This window comes from Typopeltis vanoorti, chromosome 12, assembly GCF_054136105.1.
Source record: "Typopeltis vanoorti isolate ZY-2024b chromosome 12, IOZ_Tvanoo_1.0, whole genome shotgun sequence".
NCBI classification, from domain to species: Eukaryota; Metazoa; Arthropoda; class Arachnida; order Uropygi; family Thelyphonidae; genus Typopeltis; species Typopeltis vanoorti.
The window spans coordinates 131160891-131182171 of record NC_143560.1 but is presented as its reverse complement, the minus strand read 5'-3'; the positions used below and the strand labels follow the sequence as shown (position 1 = coordinate 131182171).

At 39.4% G+C, this 21281-nt stretch overlaps 1 protein-coding gene across 1 annotated transcript in view; it reads right to left on the bottom strand.

Moving 5' to 3' along the window:
• Positions 1-21281, bottom strand: part of LOC150101230 (MAM and LDL-receptor class A domain-containing protein 2-like) — a 1363156-nt gene that overhangs the window by 1318205 nt on the left and 23670 nt on the right. The window lies entirely within an intron of this gene.

Here is a 21281-nt window from a genome sequence, read left to right as displayed (position 1 = left end):
CCTAATCCATAATTTAATACAGTTATGATGCAGGATTGCTTACAGTCCTAATTATAATTAACTCACAGATCAAACGGTTAAGTGAATTGAATATGTGCTATCCATATTCTTGAGATTTTTAGCCCACCATTATTGATAAGATTATGGTGGTTGATAAGAATTTCACAGGCCTCCTTAAATTTACGCTCATACCACATTTTGGTGTGATATAAACATCTTTTCCAATCAGTTCTAAGTAGAGTATTCAGGGCATGATCAGAAATGCCAGATTTACCATAATTATTAAATTTAATATGCTGTTGTATTTTCGTTTTTTTATAGAAATTGCATGTCCTGTTTTATCTATATAAGGCAAATTACAATGAATATGGTATACTCCAGAATAGGTCAGCACAGTAAGTTGATCCTTGGATAAGTTGAATAAGTTCTATAATTTTCCAGGTGGATTAAAGGTGGAATTAAGGTTGTATTTCTCTAGCATTCTGTTTATTATTATTATTATTATTATTATTATTATTATTCAGGCCTCCATGGAGTCAAAAGACTCTTCGTGGGATATTCTTCCTAAGAAACACAAAGTCTATCAAGACTAATTGTGGGAGGTCCTTCCTAGGAGAAACAATGTCTATCATACCACTACTTAAATGCATTGACAGGTTCTCGCTCTCACCACTCCATTAGGCAATGTATTCCATGGTTCAACCACCCTCCATGCAAAGTAACCACTCCTCACCCTCTTGCTCACAGTTTCCTTTCCTAACTTCCAGGGATAGCCCCTTGTCATCACTCCTTCCTGGTGTTCAACCAAGCAAAAGAACACCCCAGTGTCAACCCTGTAACCACCTCTCAACAGTTTAAAAGTCTCAATCATATCACCTCTCCTTCTTCTATCCACCAAACAATGCAGTCCACATTCCCTCAGCCAATCTGCATAACAAACATTGTACAGTCCTGAAACCATCTTTATTATCCGCCTTTCTACCCTTTCCACAATTAAATTATCCACTTCAAATCCTGGGCACGAAATCTGAGAATAAACTAAGTGTGGTTTGATCAGAGTCTTATACAACGGAATGATAACTCTTTTATCTCTGCAGGTCAGTGTCTGTCCTTCTCAATATTGCAGCAATCCTCTGTGTTACCTTAACCACCTTTGCAATATATCCCCTGAATTTCAGGTCTGTATCAATCTTCAATGCCAGATCTCTTGTCTCCCCTTCTTCCTCCAGTATAGCTCCAATAGAGTAAGCAGCATCCCATCGATGTGTACAAACCTCAAGACCTTACCTTTTGCTTCATTACACCGACAGCCCCATTCATATGCCCTTCTGTCTAGGTTATTCAAATCCTCTTGCAGGGCTACTACATCTGCACTATTACTAATAATCCATCCCAGCTTTGCATCATCTGCAAACAATTGAATATCCCCCTGCACCCCTTCACAAATCCATGTTGACTCTCACAGATAACATTATTCTCATCTGCCCAATGTTGTATACAATCCCTCACTAATTTCTCCAAGATCTTAACAACTACTGATGACACACAAACTGGCCTATATTAGACACATCCAGTGCGCTATGGCCCTTATATAATGGCACTATCTTACCTTCCTTCCTTCCATTCCCTGGGCACCTTTCCCGTAGCCAGACTTTCATTGAAAAGCCAAGTTAAAGGAGCTGTCAGTTCTTTAGCACATTCTCTCAAAACTCATGGTGAAATGAAATAGCATCAAGTCCCACAGCATTACTGACATCCAGAATACTCAGTATTTGAAACACACTCTCCTCCTGCACCTCTAAACCTTGAACCTGCCCTATCCCTCTAGTATTAAAATTTACTCCTCTAGGATGATATACTTCAATAAAGTGCTCATTGAACAACTCCACTATGTCCTCTGCATCAGTCACTCTATTCCCATTTTTATCTCACAATGTTATTCTTTCACAGTCATTTCTGCTCCTACTGGCCACATAGCTAAAAAATTCCCTAGGATTTTCTTTAGATCTTAGGGCTAATCTTTTCTCATATAATCACTCTCCTGGCTTATATTCTTCATGCATCTTCTCTTCACCTGTCTCCTTATATCTCTTCCATAGCTTCTTTTTTACATGCAGTTCCTGTTTAATATTATTTGTCATCCACTTTACTCCAAATTGTGTCCTCTTCTTTACTTGTGGAATTCAGCTTACTATTGCTGCTAACAAATATTCCTTCACCATTTCCCAAGCACTAATTATATCCTGTTCTTCCATTTCCTCCCTTCATGAAACTTCTCCAAGTTAACGTCTAAGACTATTATAATCACCTTCCTTATAATTCCACATACGTTCCCGTCTCTTTGAAACTCCTGCATGTCTATTTATCTTCCAAGTCAAGACCATATGGTAACTCTCTCCAACTGGTGGGAGAGAGATGTCATCTCAGTTATTACATCTTTTCTGATGCTATGACCAAATCCAAAACTCTTGAACCTTTTGTTCCCTCTATTACATATAGCCTAAGACATTTGTCCCTCAAGAATTCTAGAAATTCCATTCCTTTATTGCTACATGCATCTTCCTCTCCCCAATTTATACTGCTGTAATTAAAATCTCCCATAACAATCATTCTTCTTGCACTTGCTAAGCTCAAATGTCTAAAGATCTCCTGGTTCCCACCCTATATGCTCCTTGGTCTGTAGCAACACCCCACTAAATATCCTGTCTTGCCCACCTCTACCTCACACCATATGCTTTCAAAATCATTAGTGTCAATGCCTTCCAAAGCCTCCACTCTTAGAGAACATAGGTCGTCAATTTTGACTGATATACCTTTAATGTATGAAATGGCTACAGTTTTATTGTAATCCAGTTTATTTTTGTTTTTAAGTGGAGTCTTGTGAAGAATTTTGTTGATATTATTTTGGCTGTAGACATTTTTCAGGAAGGTATTGCTGATAAGTTTTATTTCATGTTGAAGTTCTTGTTCGCTGGAGCAATTCTTCAAAGCAATGTTTTTTTAGTATGTTAATGACACCTTTTTTTTTTGTATTGGGTGGTGGTAAGGGTTTATGTGTATATGTTTGCCAGTATATGTAGTCTTCCAGTAAACAGAGAAGGAAAGACTGCTGGAAGGAAGACACGTGATTAGTTGATCTAGAAAAGGATAAGTATATCAGAATTTACTTTCCTTTCTAGATACACTCATCACACTTCTTCCTTCTGGCAGTCGTTCCTGCACTGTTTACCGGAAACCTACATATGCTTACCAATATTTACACATGAACTCCTACCACCACACAATACAAATACTAGGCGTCATTAACACACTAAAAAACAGGGTTTGAAGATTTGCTCCAGTGAACAAGCACTTAAACATGAATAAAATGTTATTAGCAATACCCACCTGAAGAATAGCTACAGTCAAATTAATTCTTCACAAGATTAAACTTAAAAACAAAAAGAAATTAAATTACAATAAAACTGTAGCCATTCCATGCAATAAAGGTATATCAGATAAAATAAACACAATACTGCAGAAAAACAACCTTAATGGAACCTATAAACCTCCTGAAAAATTAAAAAAAAAAAAAACTTACTCAACTTATTAAAGAAGGATCCACTTCCTCCACTGACCCACCCTGGAGTATATAGTATTCATTGAATCTGTACTGTGCCCAATATGTGAAACAAGATGCACAATTCCAATCAGAAAAAAAAAGGAACATAAACGGCACATTAAATTTAATAACTATAATAAATCTGGTCTTTCTGATCATGCCCTGAATATTCTACACAGAATTGACTAGAAAGGCACCTGTTTGTTTACATCATACCAAAATGTAGTATGAGCATAAATATAAGTAGGTAAATATAAGAATTTCTTATCATCCACCCTCATTTTAACAATAATAATAATACTTATTATTATTCAGGCCTCCATTTCAAAAGACTCATCATGTGAGATCCTTCCTAGGAAACACAAAGTCTATCATACCACTCCTTGAACTCATACACTGTTCCTGCTTTCACACTCTACCATGGTTCAACCACCCTCCATGCAAAGAAACCACTCCTCACCCTCTTGCTCACAGGTTCGTTTCATATCTTCCAGGAATAATTCCTTGTAATCACTCCTCCCCCTGTGTTCCACCAAGCGAAAGAACTCCCATTGTCAACCTTGTAATTGCCTCTCAATAGTTTAAAAGTCTTGATCATATCACCTTTCATTCTTCTATGCACCAAACTCTGCAGTCACATTCCCTTAGCCAATTCTCATAACTAACATTGTACAGTAATGAAACCATCTTTGTTATCTGCCAATGTACCCTTTACACAGTTAATTTATCTGCTTCAAATCCTGGTGACCAAATTTGAGAACAATAGTGTAAGGTAGTCTAATCAGGGTCTTATACAATGCAACGATAACTCTTTTATCTCTGCAGATCAGTCTCCTAATCAAGTATTGCAGCAATCCTCTGGATTACCTGCACCACCTTTGCAATATGTTTCCTAAATTTCAGGTTTCTATCAATCATCACTCCAAGATCTCTTGTCTCCCATACTTCCTCCAGTAGAGCTCCTCCAATCGAGTATGCAGCCTCCCATTAATGTATCCCAAACTTCAAAACTTTACATTTTGCTGCATTAAACCAAAATCCCCATTTGTTTGCCCATCTGTTTAGTTTTTTCAAATCCTCTTGCAGGGTTGCCACATCTACACTATTACTAATAACCCTAGAGAGCCTCACATCATCTGCAAACAACTGAATAACTCCCTTCAATCCCACAATGTCATTGACGTAAAGGTTAAACAATACAGGTAAGTATTTTGAGCCCTATGGGATCCGACTTGTAATCTTGTGCCTCCTTGAAACTGCTGTCCCATACACTCTGATACTTATCAGATAAACAATCCTGAATTCAGTTGACCAATGTCATATCTAAACCCATGTGATGCAACTTAAATATCAGCTTATCATGTGGTATCCTGTCAAATGCCTTTCTAAAATCCAAAGAAATAGCACAATATGGCTTTCATCATCAACCGCTTTTGTCACTTTATTATAAAAGGCAATCATATTGTTAAAATGTTATCATACTAATAACATGGATGCTAAACCTCACAGGTAAAATTATTCTCATCTTCCCAACACTGTATAATGTCCCTCACTAATTTCTCCAAGATCTTAGCAACTACTGATGAAACACAAACTGCTCTATAATTTGACACCTATAGTCTGCTACCACCTTTATGCAATGGCATTTTTATCTTACCTACCTTCCATTCACTGGGTAATTTTCCCAGAGCAAGACATTTTGAAAAGCTAGGTCAATGGAGCTGTCAGTTCTTTTGCACATTCTCTCAAAACCCATGGCAAAATGCCATCCAGTCCCACAGCTTAATTGACATCCAGAGTACTCAGTATTTGGAACATACTCTACTCTTGCACCTCTAAACCTCGAACCTGCCCTATCAATGTGGTATTAAAACCTACTTCTCCAGGATGAAATACTCCAATAAAGTGTTCATTGAATAAGTCCACTATGTCCTCTACATCATTTACTCCATTCCCATTTTTATCCCACAATGCCATTCTTCTACAATTATTTCTCATCATACTGGCCACAGAGCTAAAAAATTCCCTAGGATTTTCTTTGGATCTTAGGGCCAATTGCTTCTCGTATTGCAGTTTCGCCTTTCTTACTAGTTAGACCATATTAGTCACTCTTCTGGCACGAGTCTTTTATTCTTCATGCATCTACTCTCCACCCTTCTCCTTATATCTCTTTCATAACTTCCTTTTCACCTGCAAATACTGTTTGATATTGTGTGTCATCCACTTTATGCCAAATTGTGTCCTCTTCTTCACTTGTGAAATACAGCTTACTAATGCTGCTAACAAATATTCCTTCACAATTTCCCAAGCACTAATGATATCTCAGTCTTCCAATTACACCCTCCATGGAATTGCCCCAAGTTGATATCTTGGACTATTATAGTCACTTGCCTTATAATTCCACATATGTTCCATTCTCTTTGATACTAGTGCATGTCTATTCATCTTCAAAGTCAAAAGCACATGGTCACTGTCTTCAACTGGGGGAAGAGATGTCATCTCAGTTATAACCAAATTTAAAACTCTTGAACCACTTGTTCCTTCTATTATTATTATTATTATGTTCCGGGAAACTCCAAGGAGTCGACAGACTCATCGAGGAACAACTATTCAACATTCACACAGTATCTATCATATCTTGCCTTGAACTCATTCACGGTCGTAGCACCCACAACAGACTCTGGAAGCTTATTCCACTCATTCACCACTCTCCAAGTAAAAAACCTAGCTCTAACACCCTTGTCAACCACGCTCTTGCCCAGCTTCCATGCATGGCCCCTAGTCCTCCCACCACCAGTCATATTTTCAAAAATATCTTCTGGATCAGTCTTATAAAAACCCTTCAGTAATTTGAATGTCTCGATCATATCACCCCTCCTTCGCCTATCGTCCAATTTCTGCAACCCACAAATCTTCAACCTATTCTCATAAGGTTCATTCCACAGACCTGCTATCATCTTGGTCACTCGTCTCTGGACCCTCTCCACTTCCTCCCCATCACGAAGAAACCCTGGTGCCCATAACTGGGCACAGAAGTCCAGATGGGCTCTGGACTATCAAAGCTCAATACAGAGGAACAACAACTTGTTTGTCTCTGCATGTTAAAGCATTTTTCATAAGCCAAGTGATATGGTGAGCTGTTTTAGTCACTTTTGCAATGTGACCCCTAAACTTCAACTCCCTATCCACCAGCACTCCCAAATCCCTGGCCTCATCAATCTCCTGGAGTACGGTTCCACCAGTGTGATATACTGCTGCTATTCTTTTCACCCCAAAGTGCATAACCTTACACTTTGCCACATTAAACTGACATCCATTTTTCCTAGCCCAAGCCCAGTCCTCCAAACTATCCAAATAATCCTGTAAAATTTTGACATCCTGTGCACTCACAATTGCTCTACCCAACTTTGCATCATCAGCAAACAAGTGAACACTTCCTCTCAAATCCTTTCCAATATCATTGATGAACAAATTGAAAAGCAGTGGTCCAAGAACAGAGCCCTGTGGCACTCCACTAGTCACAAGACGTCTTTTTGACTCCACTCCTGAATAAACCACTCTCTGGTATCTCTCCTTCAACCACCCTCCTATCCATCTTACCAGCCCTATATCTATCCCCATCTGCTCCAGTTTACTGATTAGGGCTCCATGTGGTATCCTGTCAAAGGCCTTGGCAAGGTCCAGTAGTATCACTGTAAACCCATTACCCCTATCCAGTTCAGCCGTCACTGTGTTATAAAACGTGAGCAAGTTACTGAGGCATGATCTACCCTTCACAAAACCATGTTGTCCCCATTACAATATCCCATTTTCATCTATCCAATCCTGTATTCTTTTCTTGACTAATTTCTCTAAGACCTTGACAACGATTCCTGATATGTTAATCGGTCGGTAATTTACAACAGCGGTCTTGGAACCACCTTTATGCAGTGGAACTATTTTCCCCTCCTTCCACCCGCTCGGGACTAACCCAGACCCGAGACTCAAATTAAACAAAATGGTCAAGGGTACTGACAATTCATTAGCTGCTTCTCGTACTACACGAGCTGGTATACCATCCAACCCCACAGATGTATTGACATTGAGGTTATGCAATAGACTACTCACCTCCACTTCATTCACCACAATTCCCGTATAATCTACTGGTTTATTTGTTTCTGCAATGTCACCACCTGGATGATATATTCTTGCAAAGTGCTCACTCAGTAACACAGCTATCTCAACTGATTCAGTTACCTCCCTACCATCGGCATTCTTTAAAATCATTCTGCCATGTACATTTTTCCTTTTACTTGCTACATATCTAAAAAACGGTTTAGGATTCTCTTTAGCGTGCATAGCCAATGTTCTTTAGTAATCCTTTTTTGCTTTTCTTACCACACTAGTTACCCTTCTGGCCTGCGCTTTATGCCGGTCACCTTTCTCCTTAAATTCCCTCCATAATTGTTTCTTTTTTTGCAGCTCAAGCTTAATGGTGTTATTCATCCATTTAACCCCTACTTGATTTATTATTCGGACTCTAGGTATACAGTCAGCCATTGCTTCATGCAAGCACTTCTTAACCACCTCCCATGCACTATCAACTTCTAGTCCTTGCAGTTGTACATGCCACGGCACTGAGCCAATCAAACTCCTAAGCTTGTCATACTTTCCAGCCCGATAATTCCACATGTACCCTGTCTTAATTGAAAATTCTACACCTTTAGCCACCTCCCAAGTCAAGACCCTATGATCACTCTCACTGATTGGTGGCAATGTGGTCATATTTGTTACAGCCAAATCCTCAGATGGAATTACTAGGTCAAGCACTCTCTGACCCCTAGTATTTTCCATTACATGCTGTCGCAGATAGTTATCCCTTAATAACCGCATAAAATCCAATTCCTTCCTCCCGTGTTTCCTCTCCTCACTCCAATCAATGCGACCATAGTTGAAATCTCCCATAATAATCACCCTCCTTCCACTCATTTCTTCCATTTGCTTGTGCATACTGTCACCACCATCTTTTCCATCACCTGGTCTATAGCAGCACCCAATTGTATATTTAGTTCTGCTAGCCACAATCTCACACCAAATGGCCTCAAATGTGCTCTTTTCTCTATCCTGCAATTCAACTTCTATTCTCCTTGGCTGTAGCTCATCAGCTATCATCAACAATACTCCTCCCCCCCATTTTATTCTCTCTGTCATTCCGATGGGTATAGTGACATTGTCATCTGTCACTATACCCATCACATTCAATCCCACTAGCTATATCATCTACAGTCAGCCATGTTTCACTAATACCAATAACCTGTGGTCTGGAAGTGCCAACCATGGCCAAAAACTCTTCCTTCTTGTTCCTAATACTCCTAGTATTAGTGTACATGAATTTAAGACCCCCATTAGCCCCAACCCTACCTTGATGCTTTATATTAACTATCCCACTCTGGTTTGTTGTCCTTATTTGCTCTAGCATATTATATTCATTCTTACATTCAACTGCCTCCCTAAGGACTGTATATCTACTCCTCCCCCCTTAACGAATCTAGTTTCTATTACATGTTGCTTCAGACGTTGGTTTAAAAGACCCAAGAATATGGATTTCACATATTCTATTTACTTAACCTTTTGGTCTAAGAGTTAATTATAATTAGGTCTTACTAAATAGCTTAAGGAAATTACAATCTACAATAGAATATACATTAAAATAAATTTTAATACACTTCCAATATTTCGGCAACGTCATGTTGCCATTATCACAGGAACTTAAATACAAGACATGTGCACGCAAGCACAACACACAGTAAATGAGGAACGAAGCAGGAAGCTATTCTTTCTCCAAAGTCCTGATGGTGCCCCCTAGCAGACAATGTTGGTATTCTTGGCCGATTGGGGCTGAAGGTCTTCTGATGTAGGTTTCCCAAATTTGGGGCAGTCTCATGCATTGCCGAAATATTGGAAGAAAATTAAAATTTATTTTAATGTATATTCTATTGTACATTGTAATTTCCTTAAGCTATTTAGTAAGAATGTATAACCAACATCTAAGCCTTTCCACGAGAATTATAATTAGGTCTGTAAGCAATTCAAGATCGTAAGTCTAATATAACACGCTAGTTAAATTAAGGATTAGGTCACTACTTTGCTATTGTATTGTATTGTATTTAACTATCTATATGAATTTGTTCTCTGATGATGTTATAAATATAGTATAGTTTTGATGTAGTTTTTTTTTCCACTAGGGGTCAAGCCAGTAGAATAATGATTGAAAATTCATTGTTACTTTGGATTACTGTTAGAAATGTAATATAGCATGTCTTTGTACATGTATAGACGAAGGTGGTCTGAACAAAGTTCTTGGCCTCTACTGTAGATCGGCAAGATTTATTTTTTTCCAAGTTGGTACATATCTCATAAACATCCATATGAAACTGCTAGTCATTCTATCAAGTAGTTTGATTTATACAGCTATCTGAAGCAAAAGTGTTGTCTATATCCCTTGAAATGGATAAAATTGAGTATCATGTGGTTATAAAATTCTTTGTAAAAGAAGGTTTAACGCCAAAAGAAATTCATCCAAAGTTCATAAAAGTTTATGGGCACTCTTCTCTTTTGTTTTTGACAATTAAGAAATGGGCTACTGAGTTTAAATGTGGCCATACCAGCCTTGAAGAGAATCCACGTGAAGGACGTCCAAAAAGTGTAACAACACTAGAAATCATTGATCAAGTGCATGATATGGTATTAAATGATGGGCAAGTCAAAGTGCATGAAATTGCTGAGACCATAGGCATTTAAAAAAGAACACATAGGATATATTGTGAATGAAGAATTGCATATGAAAAAGATTTGAGCAAGATGGTGCCGCACTTGCTCACATCTGATCAAAACAAACTGGCATGAAGACCTCTGAACAGTGCTTGGAGCATTTTAATACTATAAAAATGATTTTTTTCTGCATCAATTTATTACTATGGTTGAGACTTGGATTCACCAATACCCATCAGAATCCAAACAGCAGTCAAAACAGTGGACAGAAGCCAGTTCTTCAGCACCAAAGAAGACAAATTTGGTTCTATCAGCAGGAAAGGTCATGGCATCCATGTTTTACGATGCTAAAGGCATTTTGTTTATTAATTATCTTGAAAAAGGTAAAACAATAACCAGAGAATATTATTCCAATCTTTTAACCAGACTAGAAAAAAAAATTCGTGAGAAAAGACCCGGTTTTGCAGAAGAAAAAAATCGTATTTCACAATGCACCTACCCACAAAGGTGTTTTGGCAATGGGAAAATTAAGAGATCTGCACTATGAATGGTTTGAACCTATTCCTAGATTTTGCTCCCTCTGACTTCTATCTCTTCCTAAAACTCTCCTTCGCTGGTCAGCATTTTTGTTCAAATCAAGAGGTGAGTGCAGCTGTAGAGGAGTAATTTGCATTTCTTACTGAGAACCACTACAGGGATGGGATAATGGTGCTGGAACACTGGAATGCGATAGAGTGCTGGAACCAGGGATAGAGTGATGCCAGGACAGAAGGTAATTAGAGGAACATAGAGTGAAAGAGTTAGAGGAGAGTGAGAGAGAGTGAGGGAAGCAGGAGAGCAATCAAGGAACCGAGTGGTAAGAGTTGTAATGTATGGAGATTCAATGATCCATGGTGTACAAGATAGCATTCCAGAAGAGTGTTTGCTTGGAGGAATGCTAGAGAGTGTGGCTATGGCAATTAAGCAGGATGAAAGGATGAATGAGATGTTTGTGATGGTGGGAATGAATGACTTGAGAGGCAATGTAAATCGGGTGGCGAGATATCTAAGATTCTTGCTTGAGGTTGTACAAAAGAAAACGCAGAGAGGAAAGATAGAGTGTGTGTTGTCCAGGTATGATAATGACACAATAATGACAAGCTGAGCAGAAGAGCAGTAATAATGAATAGCATAATAGCCAGAATGTGTCAGAAGAGAGGATTCAAATATGTGGATGCTTAGAGGGCATTTGAGGACAGAAAGAAACTGTATTTGAGAGACCACTTTCATTTTGATGAGGAAGGACGTGATATCTGGAGGGATTGCTGTTTTCTGAATGAGTCAGTGTGTCAATGCAGGGAAATAAGAATTCCCAGGGTGGATGATAGCAGGGGTGGCCTCTTGTGGGAATGGGTGCTTAGGGGAAGGGGAACAAAATCAGTTAACACTGGGTCTGGTGGGGTCTGGAGGGGATAATGATAGGTCTAAAAGCAGTGACACTTTTATGATTTTTACTAATGCCGGGAGATGAAATAACCAGAATAAAGGAAGATGAATTGGTAGCACTGATAGCGTCAGCGTGGGCAAAGATTATTGGGATCTCAGAGATGTGGTTAATGGAAGACAGTATATAATAACAGGAAAAGAAGTAGCAGTGTACAGAATTTTTTTGCCCGATACAGAGAGAAAATGCAGTGGTGGAGTACTGCTTATGATAGCTGATGACTTTTTTTGTCCTCTAAGAGTGGCTTATGAAGGCAGTGATGATCAAGATAGGATATTTAGTGGGATATTGCTACAAGCCAAAGAGTACAGAGGGTGCAGAGCAGGAGATGTTCAGGCAGTTGAGATTGGAAAGTGCAAGAAGAATAATTGTTACGGGAGATTTTAACTACAGTAGTATCAGCTTGGAAGAGGAAAATGCATATAGTAATAAGATAATGGGATTTCTAGAATTCTTGGAACAATAGGTCCAAGAGTTTTGAATTTGGTCATAGCTTCAGAAGAGCTGATAATAACTGATACCTCTTCCCCAAATTGGAGAGAGTGACGATATGGAAGAAGGCTGGAGAGAGTGACTTGGAAGAAGAATAGATATGCAGGAATAGCAAAGAAAAGGGAACATATGTGGAATTATAAAGTGGGTTTTATAATAGTCTTATATATCTACTTGGGATAGTTTCATGGAGGATGGAATTGGAAGGTCACGATATCATTACTGCTTGGGAAATTGTGAAAGAATATTTCTTAGCAGCAATAGTAAGCTGTATTCATGAGTGAGAAGAGAACACAATTTGGTGTGAAATGGAAGACAAACAATATCAAACAGGAACTGCATATGAAAAAGAGATTATCGAAGAGATATAATGAGAGGAGTGGAGAGCAGATACATGAAGAATATAAGACACAGGCCAGGAGAGTGACAAGTATGGTGGGGGAAAAACAGGAATTTGAGAAGAGATTGGCAATAAGATCTAAAGAAAATCAATTTGAATTTTTTAGCTATTTTGACAGTAAGAAGAGGAATGATTGTGCAAGAATGACACTTTGGGATAAAAATGGGAATACAGTGACTGATGAAGAGGACATAATGGAGTTGTTCAATGAACACTTTATTGTAGTATTTCATCCTAGAGAAGTAGGTTTTAATATTAGTGGGATACATCAACGCCATCTACCGTCAACCACCACTGGTATTTCCACAGACAATCACGAACATCCTGCCCACGGCGGAATTCGAACCCGCAGCCTTTGGGCTGGAGAGCAGATACGCTACCCACTCGACCAACCAGGTTGGCATGGTTGGTCGAGTGAGAAACGACAAGGATTTATTAAGGGGCACTCCTTCTTTAGTAACATGATTGCTTTTTATAATAAAGTAACAAGAGCAGTTGATGAGGGAAAGGCATATACTGCAATTTTTTTTGATTTTGCAGAGGCGTTTGACAGGGAGCCACATGATAAGCTGATACTTATGTTGGATTACATGGATTTAGATGTCAAGTTAGTCAACTTGATTTAGGATTGGCAGGTTGATAGGTATCAGAGAGTTGTGTATCATGGGGCAACATCAAGGAGACAGTAGGTTACAAGTGAGGTCCGACAGGGCTCTGTACTGGGACCTGTATTGTATAACCTTGATATCAATGACATTGTCAATGGATTGCAGGGGAATATTCAGTTGTTTGCAGATGATCTGAAGCCAGGAAGGATTATTATTAATAGTGCCGATGTGGCAACAATGCAAGAGGATTTGAATAAACTAGACAGATGGGGAAATGAATGAGGCTATGGATTGTCAGTTTAATGCAGCAAAATGTAAAGTATTGAAGGTCGAGATACATCGATGGAAGTCTTCATACTTGATTGGTGGAACTGTACTGCAAAGGGAACATATCGCAAAGGTATTGAAGGTAACCAAGAAGATTGCAGCAATACTGAGAAGGATGCTGACCTGCAGAGATATAAGAGTTATCATTCTGTTGTATAAAACCCTGATCAGATGACACTTAGAGTATTGTTCTCACATTTGGTTCCTAGGATTTCAAGTGGATAAATTAACTGTGAAAAGGGTACAGAGGCGGATAACAAAGATGGTTTCAGGACTGTACAATGTCAATTATGAGGATCAGCTGAGGGAATGTGGACTGCAGAGGTTGGTGCACAGAAGAAGTAGAGGTGATATGATCAAGACTTTTAAACCGTTGAGAAGCAGTTACAGAGTTGACACTAGGGAGTTCTTTCGCTTGGTGGAACAGCGTTAAGAGCAATGACAAGTGGGACATCCCTGGAAGTCACGAAAGGAAGCTGTGGGCATGAGGGTGAAGAGTGGTTTCTTTGCATGGAGGGTGGTTGATCAGTGGAATGCATTGCCTGTTAGAGTGGTGAAAGCAAAACGGTCAATGAGTTCAAGGAGTGGTATGATAAACTTTGTGTTTCCTAGGAAGAACCTCACATGATGAGTGCCTTTGCTCCATGGAGGCCTGAATAATAATAATAAGCAAACAAAGTTTGTGCATGAAGGATCTTCATGACTGGTCAACTCTTATATAGTGGCTATTATAAGACAGATCTCTCCAGTGCCAAACTTCTGACCACCTCTCAACAATTTAAATGCCATATCATTTCTTTGTCCTCTATACAGCACTCTCTGCAGTCCACATACTCACAATTTCCTCCTCATAACCAATATTGTTATCGGTCTCTATGAATTCTCAAAGGTTCCGGTACTCTCTGAGCACAATAATTCAGATTTAGTTTTATTTGGGCTTTATACAATGAAATTAACACTCTTGTTTCTTAGCCTCTCAGCATCATTCTCAGCATTCCCATCTTCACCACATTTGCAATATGTTTCCTAAACTTTAAATTTCTATCAGTCATCATCCCACAAGATCCATAGTTTCCTTGACTTCTTATAGTGTGTGGTGCATATATATATATATATATATTATTATTATTATTATTAAACAAGACCTCAAGGAGTCAAAGACTCATCTAGGAGGTCCTTTTATCTCACACACATCTCATCATACCGGGTCTTAAACACATTCAAACTCCTTGCAGACATCACACTCTCAGGCAAGGCATTCCAATCATTCACAACTCTGCACGAAAAAAACCTGCCTCTCACTCCCCTACTCACACTCTCTTTATACAGTTTCCAGGGATGACCTCTGGTTCTCCCCTGATCTCCCACTATTCTCTGTAGAACTTCTCCACCATTGATCCTATAACAACCCCTTACCAACTTGTAGGTCTCTATCATATCTCCCCTCTTCCTTCTCTCCACTACACTCTGCAAATTACATCTTTTCAATCTTTCCTCATACTCGACATTCCAGAGGTCAGAAACTACCTTAGTCACTCGCCTTTGGACCCTTTCCAACATCTCTTCATCCTTCTGAAAACCAGGTGACCAAATCTGGGCACAATAGTCCATGTGTGGCCTAATCAAAGCCTTATACAATGGAACAAGAATCTCCCTACTTCTACACGTCAGTGTCCTCCGCATCATTCCCTGAAGCCTTTGTGTTGTCTTCACAATTTTGGCGATGTGTCCCCTAAACTTTAGATCCTTATCCACTATCACTCCCAGATCTCTTATTTCCTCTACTTCCAACAATATATTCTCACCAGGCATAAATTCTGCATCCCATCTTTGTTTTCCAAATTTTAAAACCTTACATTTTGCAACATTGAACTCACATCCCCATTTGCTTGCCCAATCACTCAATTTATTCAAGTCTTCTTGCAAGGCCACAACATCTTCACTACTCTTTATGGTTCGTCCCAACTTTGCATCATCTGCAAACAACTGAATATCTCCATCCAAATCTTTGCCAATATCATTAATATACAAGTTAAATAGTAATGGCCCTAAAACAGATCCCTGAGGCACTCCACTAGTGACTTTCCTTTTCCTGGATATTGCACCCCCATACACAACTTGTTGATACCTATCAGATAGCCAGTCTCCAATCCAATGCACTAATCTAATATCCAACCCCATCTGCTCTAGTTTGACTGTCAACTTATCATGAGGTACTCTATCAAAAGCCTTTGCGAAATCCAAGTATATTACTGTGTATCCTTCTCCTCTGTCCAAGGAAGCAGTCACTTTATTGTAATAAGTAAGTAGATTACTAAAACATGACCTTCCTTTAGCAAATCCATGCTGTCCATCAAAGATTATACCATTGTTGTCAACCCAACTCTGGATCCTAGTTCTCACAAGCTTCTCCAACAACTTAACCACAACACCTGACACACAGATAGGCCTATAGTTTGATGCTTGAGTTCGATCGCCTCCTTTATGAAGTGGCACAATCTTGCCCTCCTTCCACTCTTTACGGACTTGGCCAAGTGCAAGACTCAATTTAAAAAAATATGTCAAGGTAGATGTCAACTCTCTGCACATTCCTTCAGAATACGCAGTGATATATTATCAAGTCCCACAGCCTTATTTACATCTAGTTTACTCAACTCCCCAAACACCTCTTGCTCACTTACAGTCAGTCTCTCCTCCCCATCATCAACTGCTCTTAATCTCTCCATGAAGTCACATTCACAAGATTGAAAGATCTTTATGAACTGCTCATTAAGTATCTCCCCCACACATTCTGCAACAGCTGTCTTTATACCATTTCCTCCAATCAATGTCATCCTTCCATAATCATTCTTTCTTTTGCTGGCTACATATCGAAAGAACTCCCTAGGATTCTTTTTAGCTTCATTAGCTAACTGCTGTTCATACCTCTCTTTAGCTACTCTCACCAACCAAGTCACTCTCCTTGCCTGGTCTTTGTAGAACTCATGAAATTGGTTACTTCCACTTCTCTTATGCTGACTCCACAATGCCCTTTTTCTCTGTATTGCATGCTTAATCTCGTTATTCATCCATCTCACACCTAACTTATTTAACCTTCTCACCCGTGGTATACATTTAGACATTACATCCACTAAATATTTTTTGAAAATCCCCCAAGCTGCATTGATCTCTTTTCCAGCTAACTCCTCATTCCATGCTACACCTGCAAGCTGTCTCCTGAGCTCTTCATAATCACCCCCCTTGTAGTTCCACATATACCCTTTTTTCACAGGGGTCCTTGCACTGCTGGCAACCACCCAAGTAATCACCTCATGGTCACTTTCACCAACTGGTGGATGATTTGATACCTCACTGATAATTACATCCTCCGATGAGATGACCAAATCCAAGACCCTTAATCCTCTTGTGCCCTCTGTTACATACTGTCTGAGGTAGTTATCCCTCAAAAACTCAAGAAACTCATTTTCTTTACTTCCAGTTGCTATCTCTTTATTCCAGTCTATATTGCCATAATTAAAATCACCCATAATGATCACCCTTTTCTTATTTGCTTGGCTTATTTGACTATACATTTCACTATCACCACCATCCACATTACCAGGTCTATAACAACATCCCACCAAGTATTTGATTCTATTCACCTCTATCTCACACCATACTGCCTCAAAACCACTGGCCCCATTTCCCTCTTGCATCTCCACCTTGTACTGACATAACTCTTTCTCTATCATCAATAGCACTCCCCCTCCCTTTTTACCCCTTCTATCCTCACGAAACACATCATACCTTTCCATCTCTATTCCTGTCAGGATGTCATCCTCATCTAACCATGTCTCACTTGTTCCGACAATCTCTGGGTGCACAGACGCAATTAGTGCAACCATTTCATCCGCCTTGTTTCTTATACTTCTAGCATTGGTATACAAACACAACAACTCATTTCTGGATATACAGCTAGTTACACTGATACCACTCACTCGATGTGATCTCTCCATGCTGGACTGGGGCCATTTCCCTTTCTGCTTCTTCATTTTAGAACCCTTTGCAATTCCATCTGTTTCCTTTTGATTCCTGATCATCCCATTACTTTCCTGCCTACACATTCTCTCACCTCCTCTTGGAGCATCCACCTTTCTCACGCTGTGTATCCCTGTCCACCCTGAGCCTCGTCGTTTCCCTGCTCCTCTTGCACACCCATTCTCTCATTTTCTATACTCATACCACTCACTTCCACATTCATTTCCACTCCTTCAATCTCTCCTGTCTTACTCTCCTGCTCTTCCACATCACTCTCCTCTCGATCTGATTCATTTTCTCTATTCACTTCTCTACTTTCCAGCAGCAGTCTCTCCAAGCGACTCACACCATAACCACTCAAATGCAGTCCATCGCTCCCATACAGCTCACTTCGTCCCTCAAACTCATTCCACACATTAACAAACTGTACTCCCATCTCCTCACACATTTCAGCCAGAATATCATTCATAATCCTTGCTCTCTGCCTCATTTCACTACAATCATACCTAGGCAACACACTGACCACCCTTCCTATCACACTATTCTCCTTTATCTTTCCAAGCAGTCTCCTGACATTCATTTTGACATGCTCTTTGTTCGCTCTCAAATCATATATGTGTGTGTGTGTGTGTGTGTGCTCGTGCATATATATATATATATATATATATATATATATGCACCAAGAGAGTATGCAGCTTAACAGTGGTGGATCCCAAATTTCAAAACCTTACATTTAACTGAATTAAACTGAAATTTCCATTCATGTTCTTGGCTGTTTGGCTTATTCAATTATCCTGAAGGGCCACTAAATCAGCATCATTACTAATAACACTTTCCAGCTTCACATCATTCTCTAACCTTATATCTAAATCCATATGTTGTACTTTGAATATCAGCTTATTATGTGCTACCCCAGTCAAATGTCTTTGTGAAATCCAAAAAACAAACAAAGAAAAAGGTGTTAAATGGCTTTGCTTCATCAACTGCTCTTGTTACTTTTTTTTATAAAATCCAATCAGATTATTAAAACAAGTGTCTCTTAACAAATTCATGTTAACCACAACAGGTGAGATTGCCCTCATTTTCCCAATGTTGTACCTGTTGTACTAATTTCATGGCAATCTTAACAGCTCCATCAGAAATACAAACTGGACAATAATTTGACACCACCACCCTCAGACAATGTCATTATTTTATCTTCCTTCCTCTCCATGGGCACCTTTCCCAAAAGCCAGATCATTGAAGCTATCAGCTCCTTAACACATTCTCTTTAAACAAGTGGAGAGATAGAATCCCTTTGCAATGTCAACTATAACATTAAAACAAATAGCAACAACTGAAACCAACAAAATTAAAATTACAGCACCACAGGACAAAACTTATATCCAATCTGGCTATTACACAAAATAGCTACTATGAAAACTTACACAATTATAAAAAACAGTGTATATTGGGGATCAGAAAGAGCTCAGGAAAGATAAGTGCTATTTTGAATATTAATTGGCAGCAGTGTTTCAAATATTTTTAGGGTTTCATCACTCCTTTAACAACTGCATGGAAAATTTTTGACATACACTTTAAATTCTCTTAGAAATCTCAGTCTTGATAACTAATATTTAAGGAATTGGCAGCGTATACTAGAAATATAAATTAAATAAACTTTAATATATACTTTCCGATATTTCGGCAAACATCACGTTGCCATCTTCTTGGGAACTTAATATAAAGACACGTGCACACAAGTACTACATAACAGCAAATGAGAACTGAAGCTAGTAAGCTAACGTTTTCCTAAAGTCCTGATGGTGCCCCCTGGTGGCTATATTGGTGGTTCTTGGCCTTTGGGCTGAAGTTCTTCTGATAAATGTTTCCCAAATTTGGGGCAGTCTCATGCATCCAAATTTGTTGAGGTTTGGCATGTTCCTAAGGGCTGAGGCTGATTCCATGAATAGTCTTTCATACTTGAACTTGCTGCGGTGTATGACTGTGGCTTTCTTCCATCTTATTCTGTGGTGAGTATCCAGAGCGTGGTCTGAAAGCCCAGAGTGGCTGTACTGGTGAAATCGGATGTAATCCTTGTATTCTGAGATTCTGATATTTGCTGTCCTGCCTGTTTGGCCAAAGTAAGACAGTTTACAGCTGCAAGGGACCTGGTATACACCAGGTAGGTCTAGGGAAGTGGTTGGTCTTTAGTGCAGCGGATAAGGGATGCCAATTTTCTATGTGGTCTGTAACAAGTGGTTAAGTCATGTTTTCTTAAGATTTTGTTGATTTTTTCCGAAGTGCCTCGATGTAGGGAATGGTGATGGATTTAGAGTAATCTTTTTTGTGAAGGGGAGGGGGTGGTGGGGTGTGGATAACTCGGTTAAGTATTTTCTGGATTTTTTTTTTCGGGGGGGGGGGGGGTAGCCATTGGCTGAGAAAGTGTCACGGATGTGATTTAGTTCAGTGGTTAGGGCTTGATCAGTTGAACAGATTATTTTTGCCCTGTTGAATAGTGTCTTAATAACTCCATATTGTTGTGAGGGGGGTGATGGGATTGTTGGTGAATGTATCTGCCTGTATGGGTGGGTTTTCTATAAACTGAGAAAACCAAGGTTCCATCAGGTTGGCGGGTGACTAGTGTGTCTAGGAAGGGGAGGTTATTGTTTTCCTCTTTTTCCAGGGTGAACTTGATTCTAGGGTGTTGGTTGTTTAAGCGTGTTAGGAAGGAGAGGAGTGAATCCGGGCCATGTGGCCAAATAGCAAACACATCATCAACGTAGCGAAGCCATATGGTAGGTTTTTGTGGGGCTGAGTTTAAGGCTTTCTCTTCAAAAGTCTCCATAAAGAAGTTGGCCAAGGGTGGGGAAAGTGGTGAACCCATGGCTGTCCCCTCTACCTGTTTGTAGAATTTTTCCTGCCAAACGAAATAGCCTGAGTTCATTGTAAACTGAAATAGGGCTGAGATATCGGGAGGAAATTTAGCTTTGATTAGCTCTAGGGTTTCTTTGAGGGGTACATTCGTGAATAGGGAGGAGACATCAAAACTGACCATTATGTCATTATGTTGCAGTGTAAGGTTTTCTATACTGGCTTTGAAGTGGGCTGAGTTTTTTATGTGTGATGGTGTGTTGCCAGTATAGTATGAGAGCACTTTGGCTAAATGTTTGGCTAGTTTGGAAGTGGAGGAATCAATGCCATCCACTATGGGACGTAATGGCACATTTTCTTTATGCATTTTTGGGAGACCATATATGCGGGGGGGGGGGGTCTAGAGTTATAGGGTTTTAGTCTGTTGGTAACCTCCACAGGCCAAGACGTAACCTTCTTAAGGAGCCTATGGAGTTTTCTAATTTGTGAGTTGGTGGAATTGTAATTAATGGGGAGGTAAGTGGATCGATCTAATACCAAAGCCTTGAGCTTACCTGTGTAGTCATTAAGGTTGAGTACCACAGTGGCGTTCCCCTTATCCGCTTTGGTGATCACTATTTCTTTGTTTCTCTTCAATTCTTGTAGTGACTTGTATTCACTAATAGATATGTTGGATTTTGGAGGTTGTATATTGCTTTCATCTTGAAAAAATTAAATACTAGCTAAAGAAAGCAAGAAAAAAAAAAGGAT